Source organism: Eretmochelys imbricata, chromosome 2, assembly GCF_965152235.1.
Source record: "Eretmochelys imbricata isolate rEreImb1 chromosome 2, rEreImb1.hap1, whole genome shotgun sequence".
In the NCBI taxonomy this organism is placed as follows: Eukaryota; Metazoa; Chordata; order Testudines; family Cheloniidae; genus Eretmochelys; species Eretmochelys imbricata.
The window spans coordinates 246,719,686-246,731,802 of NC_135573.1; the positions used below are offsets into that span (position 1 = coordinate 246,719,686).

The following is a 12,117-nucleotide window of genomic DNA, read 5'->3' on the forward strand; positions in this document are numbered from 1 at the left end:
ATATTATTTTAGGCTCATGGTCACATTTTTGCTGCATAATTGTCAACAAACCTATTACAAATTATACATCTCTTTTTGAAAAGTGATTTTCTTAAGTTCTCTACATTTGATTGAGCCAGACCTTTTTGTTGAGGCATTAGAGTAGATTTCTGGCATGGCTAAACCATTTTACTCTATACCCTGTTTTATGCCAGTGTAACTTCATTATAAGGTGTGAAGGGAGAATTGAACTCACTGCCTACCCCAAAGATGAATTTTTTTCTGTGTGTTTTTTTATTTTTTAAATGCAAAATGATTCCAGCTGTTTTGTAGTTATGGGCAAGTAGGTCAAAATAGCCAATGCTAAAAACTTGTCATGGATATAGTCCTCACTGAGCACTAGTGTCTATGCCTTGGTGTGAGGACATGGAAATACAAAATTATAATCACTTTTCAGGAAAACATCCCTGTTCAGGACACGACAATTGATTTAAACAGGGCTCCATTAGGTGCAAGAGCTTTCTTGCATAGAATCAGTTGCAAGATTGGGCCTTAATGTCTCTGAGCCTCAGTTCTCCATCTGTAACATGGGGATAAAGTACTCAGCAAGGTTGTCCAGATGATAAATTCATGAATTTTGTGAAAAGCTCAGCTACCGCAAAGATGGGGACCATGAAAGCAAGTACGAAGTTAAGGAGGTGTTAAAATGCAAGCCCAGCACTGAGAAGAATTAAAATACATTTCAGATTGTTTAGGAAAATTCTGAGTCACTTACAAAATATGAAAAAGTGTGACTCCTTATTAAAGTTTAATTAACATTTTCAGAGAATAATTAAGTGGCTAAAATTTATAAAAAAAAGCTCCCAGAAACAGATTATTATTGCACTGAGGAATTTGAATGTATTACAACTGACATACATAAGACCTGGAAGCTAGTTGGTCTGATGAGCTGCCAGGATGATAATTTTCAGACCTGTGTTTATGTGGGATATATTTAAACACTAATTACAAACTTACATGAGAGCGGTTAATAGTAATACCAAGCTGCTCCCAGCAGTGATTGTAGCTTTACTAATCAGTGCTCTAAAACTGCATTACAGAAAGCTACACTTCAGCAGAGATGAAAATGGCTGACATACACATTGTAACTTTAAAAAACAGTTTTACTACTGTATTAAAGAAATGCGATTGAACCACAATGGAGAGCTAGTATCTGTTTAAAATAGTTTTGTTTAACCTAGTTCAACAAAATGCATAGAGCTTCTGGCCTGTCTCCCCTGAGCCTACAGAAGACTAACATTACACTCCATAATGACAGGTTTCAGAGTAACAGCCGTGTTAGTCTGTATTTGTAAAAAGAAAAGGAGTACTTGTGGCACCTTAGAGACTAACCAATTTATTTGAGCATAAGCTTTTGTGAGCTACAGCTCACTTCATCGATGCATACTGTGGAAAGTGTAGAAGATCTTTTTATACACACAAAGCATGAAAAAATACCTCCCCCACCCCACTCTCCTGCTGGTAATAGCTTATTTAAAGTGATCACTGGTGATCACTTTAGATAAGCTCAGGTATTTTTTCATGCTTTGTGTGTATAAAAAGATCTTCTACACTTTCCACAGTATGCATCCGATGAAGTGAGCTGTAGCTCACGAAAGCTTATGCTCAAATAAATTGGTTAGTCTCTAAGGTGCCACAAGTACTCCTTTTCTTATTACACTCCATGTCTCTTTCAAGCCCTTTCCTCAGGATATGGTTTATTCATTCAAACAAAAACTGAGCAAAGAAACACAAAATAAAGCTATTCCTGACCTACATAGGCCCAGAAGCCTTTCACTACTCCCTGACCACTCAGAGGAACCAAACTCCCCTGACAGCAGCCTCCAGCTGAGCTCTCTGATTTCATTATAGAAAACACCTGATCCAGTACCCCCAGGCTCTGATAATGAAATAGGGCTTCCTAGCCCTTACAGGGGTGTTAAGCAGTGGTTTGCTACCAAATCATGTTAGTTAATCCTGCCAGGAAAATCCCACACTACACAACATGTTATCAGTTACTTTTCTGGGTTCTTAGAGCTACAGTGTGTATATGGGGATTGAACATGCTCCTCTAGAGTCGAACTGAATTTTGCCTTTGGAAGCAAAATTAGTCCCTGATTTCAGGTTTCAGAGTAGCAGCCGTGTTAGTCTGTACCCTCAAAAAGAAAAGGAGTACTTGTGGCACCTTAGAGACTAACCAATTTATTTGAGCAAAAGCTTTTGTGAGCTACAGCTCACTTCATCGTGTGCATGCAATGGGAAATACAGTGGGGAGATTTTATATACACAGAGAACATGGAACAATGGGTGTTACCATACCTACTGTAACAAGAGTGATCAGGTAAGGTGAGCTATTACCAGCAGGAGAGCGGGGGGTGGGGGGGGAACCTTTTGTAGTGATAATCAAGGTGGGCCATTTCCAGCAGTTGACAAGAACGTCTGAGGAACAGGAGGGGGGAAAATAAACATGGGGAAATAGTTTTACTTTGTGTAATGACCCATCCACTCCCAGTCTTTATTCAAGCCTAAGTTAATTGTGTCCAGTTTGCAAATTAATTCCAATTCAGCAGTCTCTCGCTGGAGTCTGTTTTTGAAGTGTTTTTTTGTTGAAGAATTGCAACTTTTAGGTCTGTAATCGAGTGACGAAAGAGATTGAAGTGCTCTTCGACTGGTTTTTGAATGTTATAATTCTTGACGTCTGATTTTTGTCCATTTATTCTTTTACGTAGAGACTGTCCAGTTTGGCCAATATACATGGCAAAGGGGCATTCCTGGCACATGATGGCATATATCACATGGGTAGATGTGCAGGTGAACGAGTCTCTGATAGTGTGGCTGATGTGATTAGGCCTTATGATGGTGTCCCCTGAATAGATAGGTGGACACAGTTGGCAACGGGCTTTGTTGCAAGGATAGGTTCCTGGGTTAGTGGTTGTGTTGTGTGGTTGCTGGTGAGTATTTGCTTCAGGTTGGGAGGCTGTCTGTAAGCAAGGACTGGCCTGTCTCCCAAGATCTGTGAGAGTGATGGGTCGTCCTTCAGGATAGGTTGTAGATCCTTGATGATGCGTTGGAGAAGTTTTAGTTGGGGGCTGAAGGTGACGGCTAGTGGCATTCTGTTATTTTCTTTGTTGGGCCTGTCCTGTAGTAGGTAACTTCTGGGTACTCTTCTGGCTCTGTCAATCTGTTTCTTCACTTCAGCAGGTGGGTATTGTAGTTGTAAGAACACTTGATAGAGATCTTGTAGGTGTTTCTCTGTCTGAAGGGTTGGAGCAAATGCCGTTGTATCATAGAGCTTGGCTGTAGACAATGGATCATGTGGTGTGGTCTGGATGAAAGCTGGAGGCATGTAGGTAAGCATAGCGGTCAGTAGGTTTCCGGTATAGGGTGGTGTTTATGAGACCATCGCTTATTAGCACGTAGTGTCCAGGAAGTGGATCTCTTGTGTGGACTGGTCCAGGCGGAGGTTGATGGTGGGATGGAAATTGTTGAAGTCATGGTGGAATTCATCAAGGGCTTCTTTTCCATAGGTCCAGATGATGAAGATGTCATTAATGTAGCGCAAGTAGAGTAGGGGCATTAGGGGACGAGAGCTGAGGAAGCGTTGCTCTAACTCAACCATAAAAATGTTGGCATACTGTGGGGCCATAGCAGTGCCACTGATTTGAAGGTATACATTGTCCTCACCCATAACTATTTCACATTTGGGGACAAAGTCACAAAGTTCAGCCAACAGGTTAGTCGTGACATTATCGGGGATACTGTTCCTGACGGCTTGTAGTCCATCTTTGTGTGGAATGTTGGTGTAGAGGGCTTCTACATCCATAGTGGCCAGGATGGTGTTTTCAGGAAGATCATCGATGGATTGTAGTTTCCTCAGGAAGTCAGTGGTGTCTCGAAGATAGCTGGGAGTGCTTGTAGCGTAGGGCCTGAGGAGGGAGTCTACATAGCCAGACAATCCTGCTGTCAGGGTGCCAATGCCAGAGATGATGGGGCGTCCAGGATTTCCAGGTTTATGGATCTTAGGTAGCAGATAAAATACCCCGGTCTGGGTTCTAGGGGTGTGTCTGTGCGAATGTGTCATTACACAAAGTAAAACTATTTCCCCATGTTTATTTCCCCCCCCACTACTGTTCCTCACACGTTCTTGTCAACTGCTGGAAATGGCCCACCTTGATTATCATTACAAAAGTCGTCGTCCCACCCCCCACCCCCCGCTGGTAATAGCTCACCTTACCTGATCACTCTCGTTACAGTGTGTATGGTAACACCTATTGTTTCATGTTCTCTGTGTATATAAAATCTCCCCACTGCATTTTCTACTGCATGCACCCGATGAAGTGACCTGTAGGTCATGAAAGCTTATGCTCAAATAAATTTGTTAGTCTCTAAGATACCACAAATACTCCTTTTCTTTTTGTGAATACAGGCTAACACCGCTGCTACTCTAAAATTTGTATCTGCATCCGATCTGCAAAAATGATCTGTGGGTATAAAGCTGATATCCAGGGATTTGATGTGAAGAGGTGGAGGGGCTCTAGGTTGAGTGGGAGTGTCCCTCCATTAAAGGGGAGGTGGTGGTGGGGCTCTAGGTTGAGTGGGAGTGTCCCTCCATTAAAGGGGAGGAGGTGGTGGTGGGGCTCTAGGTTGAATGGGAGCATCCCTCCATTAAAGGGGAAGTGGTGGTGGGGCTCTAGGTTGAGTGGGAGTGTCCCTCCATTAAAGGGGAGGAGGTGGTGGTGGGGCTCTAGGTTGAGTGGGAGTGTCCCTCCATTAAAGGGGAGGAGGTGGTGGTGGGGCTCTAGGTTGAGTGGGAGTGTCCCTCCATTAAAGGGGAGGTGGTGGTGGGGCTCTAGGTTGAGTGGGAGTGTCCCTCCATTAAAGGGGAGGTGGTGGTGGGGCTCTAGGTTGAGTGGGAGTGTCCCTCCATTAAAGGGGAGGTGGTGGTGGGGGCTCTAGGTTAAGTGGGGGTGCCCCCCGTTAAAGGGGAAGTGGGGGGTCTCTAGGTTAAATGGGGGGTGGCCCCCATTAAGGGAACCTGGAGGCGTGATTTAGAGCTCCCCTTTCCCACGGTGGCCATGCTAGTGAAGGAAAGCTTACGCGTGCCCGGCCTTTGCGAAGGAGGTGGGGCTGGCAGCCGTTATCGGCGCTCTCCCCAATTAAAGGGAGGTAGCACGCCCCAGTGGGGGACACTGTGACTAGTTCTCTGTCCGTACCGGTCCCTTTAATTTTTCCGGCTGCACGAGCGGCGAGGGAGAAGTCACATTCCTCCGGTGGGCGTGCTCAGTGCGAGGGGGAGGGGGGAGAAGGGGAACTGCCCTCCCCACTCCGCGCGCTCATTCAGGGATGGTGACGGCACCTGGTCACGTGCCGAAACACGTCACACCGCGCGCGGAGTCCACTCCGCCAATCATCGGCGGCTGCTGCGGGCTGGGGAAATTTTAGCGACGACCAATATCTTCCGCTGGCGAAGGCGGGACTTCCGCCAGGAGCCGGAAGCGGGGCTGTGGGTCTCTCATGCGAGCGGGGTGTTGCTGCTTCTGGGATCAGAGACGTTTTGGGCCCCAAGTTCCGCCGCTGCCTCCTCCTTGTCCACGCCCCCCCCCTTCCCGCCGCCGCCGCCGCCGCTGCTGCCGCCGCCGCTTCCTTCCCCCGGGTCCCGCTCTCCATCCTCTTCCTCCTGGGATCCGGCAGCAGCGAGGCCCTGGTGGTGGTGGCGGCGGCGGCGAGAGGCCCCGGCCCCCGCGGAGACCCCGGCAGGAGTGAGAGGCCCCAGCCCCCGCGGAGACCCCGGCCGCGGCCCCGGCATCGACCTCAGCGGAGACGTGAGCGGCCTGGGTGGCAGTGGCTGTTGGTGACAGGTAGGTTGAAGGGGCCTCCCCGGGCCCACTCCCTCCCCTTGGCCGGCCTCGCTCCGGCTCCTCCCTGTGTTGCGACCCGCCACCTCCTCTCACCGGGGAGGCGGCCAGGGCCGCCATCTTCCTACCCGCAGATCCTGCTGCTGCGGGAGTTGGATCCCGGCACCGGGTGCTGCTGGTCGTGGCGAGTGCGAGTTCCTCGGTGTGGGGCCGGGCCGGGGCCCCGAGCTGTGTCGGCTGCTCAGAGCCCCGCACGGCAGCTGCCCGGCCTTGCTGGGGAGCGCCCTGCGCACTTCCCTACCCGGGGGCTGGATCTCCCGGCCTGGAGCCGCAGCCAGTCGCTGCCTAAAGCGGCTCTGCCTCCCCGCCCTGGTCTGGCCTCCCTGACAGGGAGTCTCAGCGGAGATCCGGCCCCGCGGCAGCGTTGCTCCCCTCGAGGCCGGAATGGGGGCGGGGGTGTCGTGTAAAGATACGTTAGCGGGCGGAGACGTGGGGTCCTTGCACTGCCCCATTCAGCCAGGCGCTGCTGCCTGGATTCCTGTAGGCAAATCTTCCCCTGGACACAAATGAGTTAATATGCCTAGGAGCTTCAAAGGCACGTGTAGGAACCCGCCAAAAGAAGCACCAGCAAAAAGTATTGGGTCCTCAGATATTGCTTTTTATCAGGTGTGGTTGCTGTTGGTTCCTCCATTTGCTGCTTCAGCCAAGTTTTCCCCTCTTGATTTTAGTTTGTACAGATACTCAAAATTACTACTTTATATGTTCAGTGTTTTCAATCACCATGTTGCACGTAAGTCCTGTGAGGCAGAAGAATATCACCATTTCTACTTTGCAGGTGTGGATATTGAGGCAAAGTGAAGTTGAGATTTGCCTGTGGTCACAGGGAGAGGTGGTTTCAGAGCCAGTTTGAGTCACAGGTGAGGTTAAAAATCAGGAATTCTGACTTCCAGTCTATTACTTGCTCTCCTAGATTGTGTCTGTGGTCTAGTTTTTCTGGCTTTCATCTGAAAGTTCAACAACATTTGGTTGAGAATCTAACTTAACTGAAGTAAGAGAAGGGGGTTGCGCGTTGGAGCCCTTCATGCAACTTTTTCCAAACTTCACTTTGTGCTGTGAATCTGATTGGGCTATTTAGAACTACCGTTATTTCCCAAATGATATTTTTTCCCCCAAAATTTACCTGAGGAGTACTCATCTCTAGGGCTGTATATCTGACATGTCAGTTACTGTACACCTTATCAAATCAACTTTCTAAGAAAATGTGTTCTGAAATGTAAAGTTAATCAACATACATTTATCAGTAGTTTCACATCTTCGCTATTAGGATAAGACTTCAGCTTTCTAAATGTTGAAAGAACTGGGATGATACCTGAGAGGCGTATAATGTAAATAGTGCTTTATTTTTCTATATAGTATATAGAAGTGGATATTTTTCTGCCCCAGAATGCTGAAACTTGTATTGTGGTCTAGCTTTCAATAATACAGTAACATTTTAAACATTTTAATTAGTTTAATATATCTGGAATAAATGATTACTCATATAGAAACTCAAGTGAAAAAAAAACTAGGTTGGTTTGTTTTTTTAAAATCCATATTCGAACAAGAAAGTGTTTTTTCCCACTTGTGGTAAAGCATAAAGTGTTTCCTTAACTAGTAGTGGTATATTTTCAAGATATGTCATAAGTGCATTACCACCTTAAAACTTATAGTATCTTTCTCCTGGTTATTCTTGTCTTCAAATTCCCACACTTTTATATATTGGAAAAAGAAGGCCTGCATAGGAATATTCTGTAACTCATATCACTTGCTTTTAACTTCATATTGCATGCCTTTATACAAGAATACCATGTAAAAAGGTATGGTTCAGTCTAAATATCGGGTTCATGCATCAGTTGAAATAAATTTGCTTCCATGGTTTTACAGCTGAGAACTTATTTTTAACACTGTTACAGAACAACGTGGAGGTGTTAGACCAGGACCCTTTCTTCCTTTGAGACACTGATAATGATTTAGGTCATTCTCAGAAGTTGTCTTTAAACTGATGAGAATAGAGTTAAATATTAACTACTTGCTTATTTTAGAGAAATGAAAAGTAAGAATTTTTGTCTAAGCTAAATGTTTTGTGAAGAACTGCAGTTCTTTGTCGTCATTTTAAATCTCATAACTGGCGATAGGGTTTAGCTTTAAATCAGTTAATGAGCTTAATGGGCATGGTAATTTAATGATAAACTTTTATAACTGTTTATATTAAATATTGAATATTTAGCTGGTAGTAACTCTGAAAATGCGATATGTTGAAAACATGGAGGGAAGGCATATTCATTAATCCGCATAAAGTGTATTCAATCCAAGCCAATGATAACGAAAGGTGACTGGGAAAGGGGTATAAAGTACAAGCAAGGTGATCAGAGTTTTGATGATGCATGTCTTATCAGTTAAAAATAACCAAGGAACCTTTAAACTGAACAGTTTTGTCTCTTGTTATCCCTGCACCATTCATCACCTTTGTCTCCCCAATTTTGATTCCAGTGTCCTTGTACCACATTCCCTACCTTAGACCCTTTCACTTTTCATAAACAGCAGTCAGTTTACAAGAAAGAAGTCAATCACATGATCAACTTGTTGCTTGTGTTTGTCCTGGAAGAAATGGGTCTTGAGGAAGGATTTAAATGGAGAGGGTAGTGGCCTTGCTAACCAGCTCAGGTAAAATATTTTGTGCTGTCAGGGAGGACTCCACAAATCAAAGCAGAAAGACGGTTGTAAGAAAAGCTAACAAATGGAGTATCAATGTTTGGAATCACTGGCAGAAAGAAGATGGTATAAGAGACAAGGTTGGATAAGCAAAGGAAACCTATTTTCAAGCTTGGGAAATATAAAGCCATATTTTTCAGGCATGACATGATGACTCATTATATCAGGGAGATGTGCTGTCAAAAATGATAGGCTCCAAATGGGAAGTTGTAGCATTTTGTTCTTTAAAATATATATATATATATATATATATATATATATATATATATATATATATATAATTTATTTAGGTGTTCGCTGGTAGAATAGCTGGTACTAGTCAAATGTGAACAGATACAAACTGTATGTCCTTGTTGATTAAGATATTGCCAAGCACTTTGTATTAAGATGTTGCTATTCTAGTAATAAGTCTTGAGAAACAAGATATTAACTAAATAGTTATTTGTGGTTCGTGACTTTTTTTTAAACTAATTGCTTCATCAGACACTCCTGTTACAAAGCTTAATCTAAAAATTGTCTCGGGAAACCTTATGCTGAAGTTCTGGTAAGACTAAAATCTTTTATCTTTGTTTAGTGTTGGTACTCATAATGGTACTTTTACAGGTTATGGTGCTGTCTCAGGTTGCCCCACAACGAAGCTTTGCTAGTGCTGACCATTGTTCAAACAAGGAACGGATGAATCAACCGGCCAATGTCCAAAAGCAGTTTGCTTACTCATACCCAGTGGCTGGAGGGTTTTATGCTTAAATGAGTCAATACTGCCTTATTTCAAAATGTCTCACTCTAAGAAACCAAAAGAAGAATAGAGCAAAATTAAACGGACAGTTAAAATAAGTGTCTTAAACTTCCTGAAACAAATTAATTATGGCTGTTAAACTGAGTTATGATGTATATTGTGTTTTGCCATCCTCAGGTGCTTTTGAGAACTACATGCTCTATGCCTATGCCTACACTGTGGCAATCTTTTCTCCATTATCACCAACAAAACTCAGACATTAATTGATAGTCCTACACAGCAGTTCAGAGATAGGAAGTGAACAGTAACTTTTCCAGGTTACTGGAACAAAAGTGGGCAGAACATAATTATCCACAATGGAATTTGACTAGGTCACTGGGGTTGGCGTCCTTAATCCTGCCTATGTTGCCACCCAGTCTCTGATAAGTAGTTCTGTTATGCCTGAAGGATGGCACAGTGAATTGCACGGTTCTCCCTACTCTTCTAGGTAGCTGAGAATAGCACTTCTTATTTTTCTGTTTCTCATCTAAGTATTCACCTGATGCACTTTGGCTTGTGACATTTAACAAGATTCTCCAAAGTGTTATGATTAGAGCAGGGTGAATAATTGGTGGGTTTTCTTTTCAGTTCAGTGACTGAACTGGTTTTTCTCACTGAAACAAGAAACAAAAATTTCAGTTAGGGTTTTTTCAGTTTTTTATGTTTTGTGGGGTGTATATTTTTTTAAACAAATCCATCTACATTTCAAAATGACATCATTTTGAAACAAATACATGTTTCATTTAAAAAATTGAAATGAACAGTTAAAAGTTTTTTTTTCAATTTTTTTTCCATTTGTTTATTGGGTTGAAAATTATTTGTAAATTCGACAAAGTTTTGGCCAAATAAAAAAAAGCAGTGAGGAATTTTGGGGGGAGAATGGGAAGAAATTGAAAACATTGAAGTGGTTCACTTCAGTTGCCCCAGAACCACATTTGTGCGTGAAAACTATTTGACCAAAAAATTCCGAGGGTTCTGTTGCAAGTTGACATTTTATCTTGCTCCATGGTATCAAGATATTGACACGGTTTCAGAGCAATATGGTAGTGTGCGTTGTGCCAAAGTATTTTGACTTGTGGGGAAAGTTTAAGGATGGAGTATTAGATTTGAATCCAGGCTGAAATTTTGGAACAAGTCCATCCTTTAACAATGAGCCAAAAAACCTGAATTACCAGTAGCTCTGATTACAAACGTGACTGTCAGACTAGCTATCAATAAAAGTGAACTACATTAGGTGTCTTTTGTGTACCAGTTTGCTTATTTTTAAAAGATTGTGCATTAGTGTTATGTTGTGGGCTGGAGCATGGATTAGTTGCAAAAAATAATGTTGAAGTGATCAACCTCCATTGAGCTATTTAATTCACTTTTTGTCAAATATAAAATCTTACCTAATCATGGTCAATAATTCAAGGTAGAATGTCCTAAAAGTGAGGAAAATGGCAAGTTTAATGAACATACATTTGTGACCACTTGAAATTAATATAGTTTATAAAGACTTGGATCTTACCTTTAGGACATTCACAAGCATAAGCTAAAAGATTCTTAAGTTACATTGGAAAAGTTTTTTTTGGAGTGACCTCCAGAGAAACTGAGAAGGAAACTGACTTTAGATTGTCCTGTAAAAGAAATTTAACCATTTTTTATTAAAAGAATCTTCATGAATTGAGCCAACATTTTCATTGAAAGAAAGCTAGTTCTTAAGAGCTTTTTCTTTCATTGCCTGTACTATCAATTATATTTGATCTCATAGTATAACTCCCACTTGGGCTTTGAATGTGTCAGCACTTTTGTTTTGCTGTCATGCTCCAAAGATCTGCTGTGATTGAAGAAAACATGTTGTACCAGTACTGCCATAGCTTCCCCATTATATGCTCTGGTCAGTCCTAACTCTAGCAAATGTCCCAGTGACTTTTTAAATCCTTTTGATTGCCCATTTTTAAAAAAACATTAAATATATAATGGGTCTTAAACTAAGCAGTTTTGCAAATTGGTTGGATAACATCACTTTCTTAGAAAACCTGATGAATCATGCAAACTGCATGTGAAGGTTAGAGACTATTTCTCAAAGCACTAAAAAATCAAATGATCTAATGTCTCAAACTTCAGTGAAATGCTCTTTTACTTAAATAAGGAAAAGGTTTGTTGTGGACTCAAAATATGCAGTTTTAGAATATATATTTTAATTGTTTAGAATATAAGCCCATTAAGATCTGTTGAATTAGACCAGACTCTTGACCTAAACCTTGGTAGTGCCCATTAAATTAACTTTATAGCTTCAAGGTGAAACTTTCAGTCTTGTCTCTGGTTGCTAGAGCAAGAGGCAGTGTTCCAGTCAATACCTTGGTATCAAGTATCGGGGGTAGCCATGTTAGTCTGTATCTACAAAAACAACAAGGAGTCCGATGGCACCTTAAAGACTAACAGATTTATTTGGGCATAAGCTTTCATGGGTAAAAAACCCACTACTTCAGATGCATGGAAAATTTCAGATGCAGGCATTATTATACTGACACATGAAGAGAAGCAATGTGAAGAAGAAATACCTTGGTAGTATCTGGTTTATCAAGGGAAGGTACTTAAGGCAAAATGTCAGCCCAGAGTTAGACTTCTCTCTCTTTTCTTGTTGGGTTAAATCATGCCTTTGTTTTAGAGGTGTATAGTTGTACTGAAATATGAAACTACAGTATCATAGACCAGAGGTTTTCAAACTGGAGGGGC

At 42.5% G+C, this 12,117-nt stretch overlaps 1 protein-coding gene across 3 annotated transcripts in view; it reads left to right on the forward strand.

The window, feature by feature from the left end:
- Positions 1 to 5,503: 5,503 nt before the first annotated feature.
- The window catches only part of LARP4B (La ribonucleoprotein 4B), a 113,871-nt gene continuing 107,257 nt past the window's right edge, over positions 5,504 to 12,117 (forward strand). For 2 of the 3 annotated variants that reach the window (XR_013344966.1, XM_077808339.1), the window contains exon 1: positions 5,504 to 5,876. The gene's annotated coding sequence lies outside the window, so the exon portion shown is untranslated. Of the gene's footprint in view, positions 5,877 to 6,708; positions 6,791 to 12,117 lie in introns of all 3 variants that reach the window. The other variant, XM_077808340.1, reaches the window with a different exon arrangement.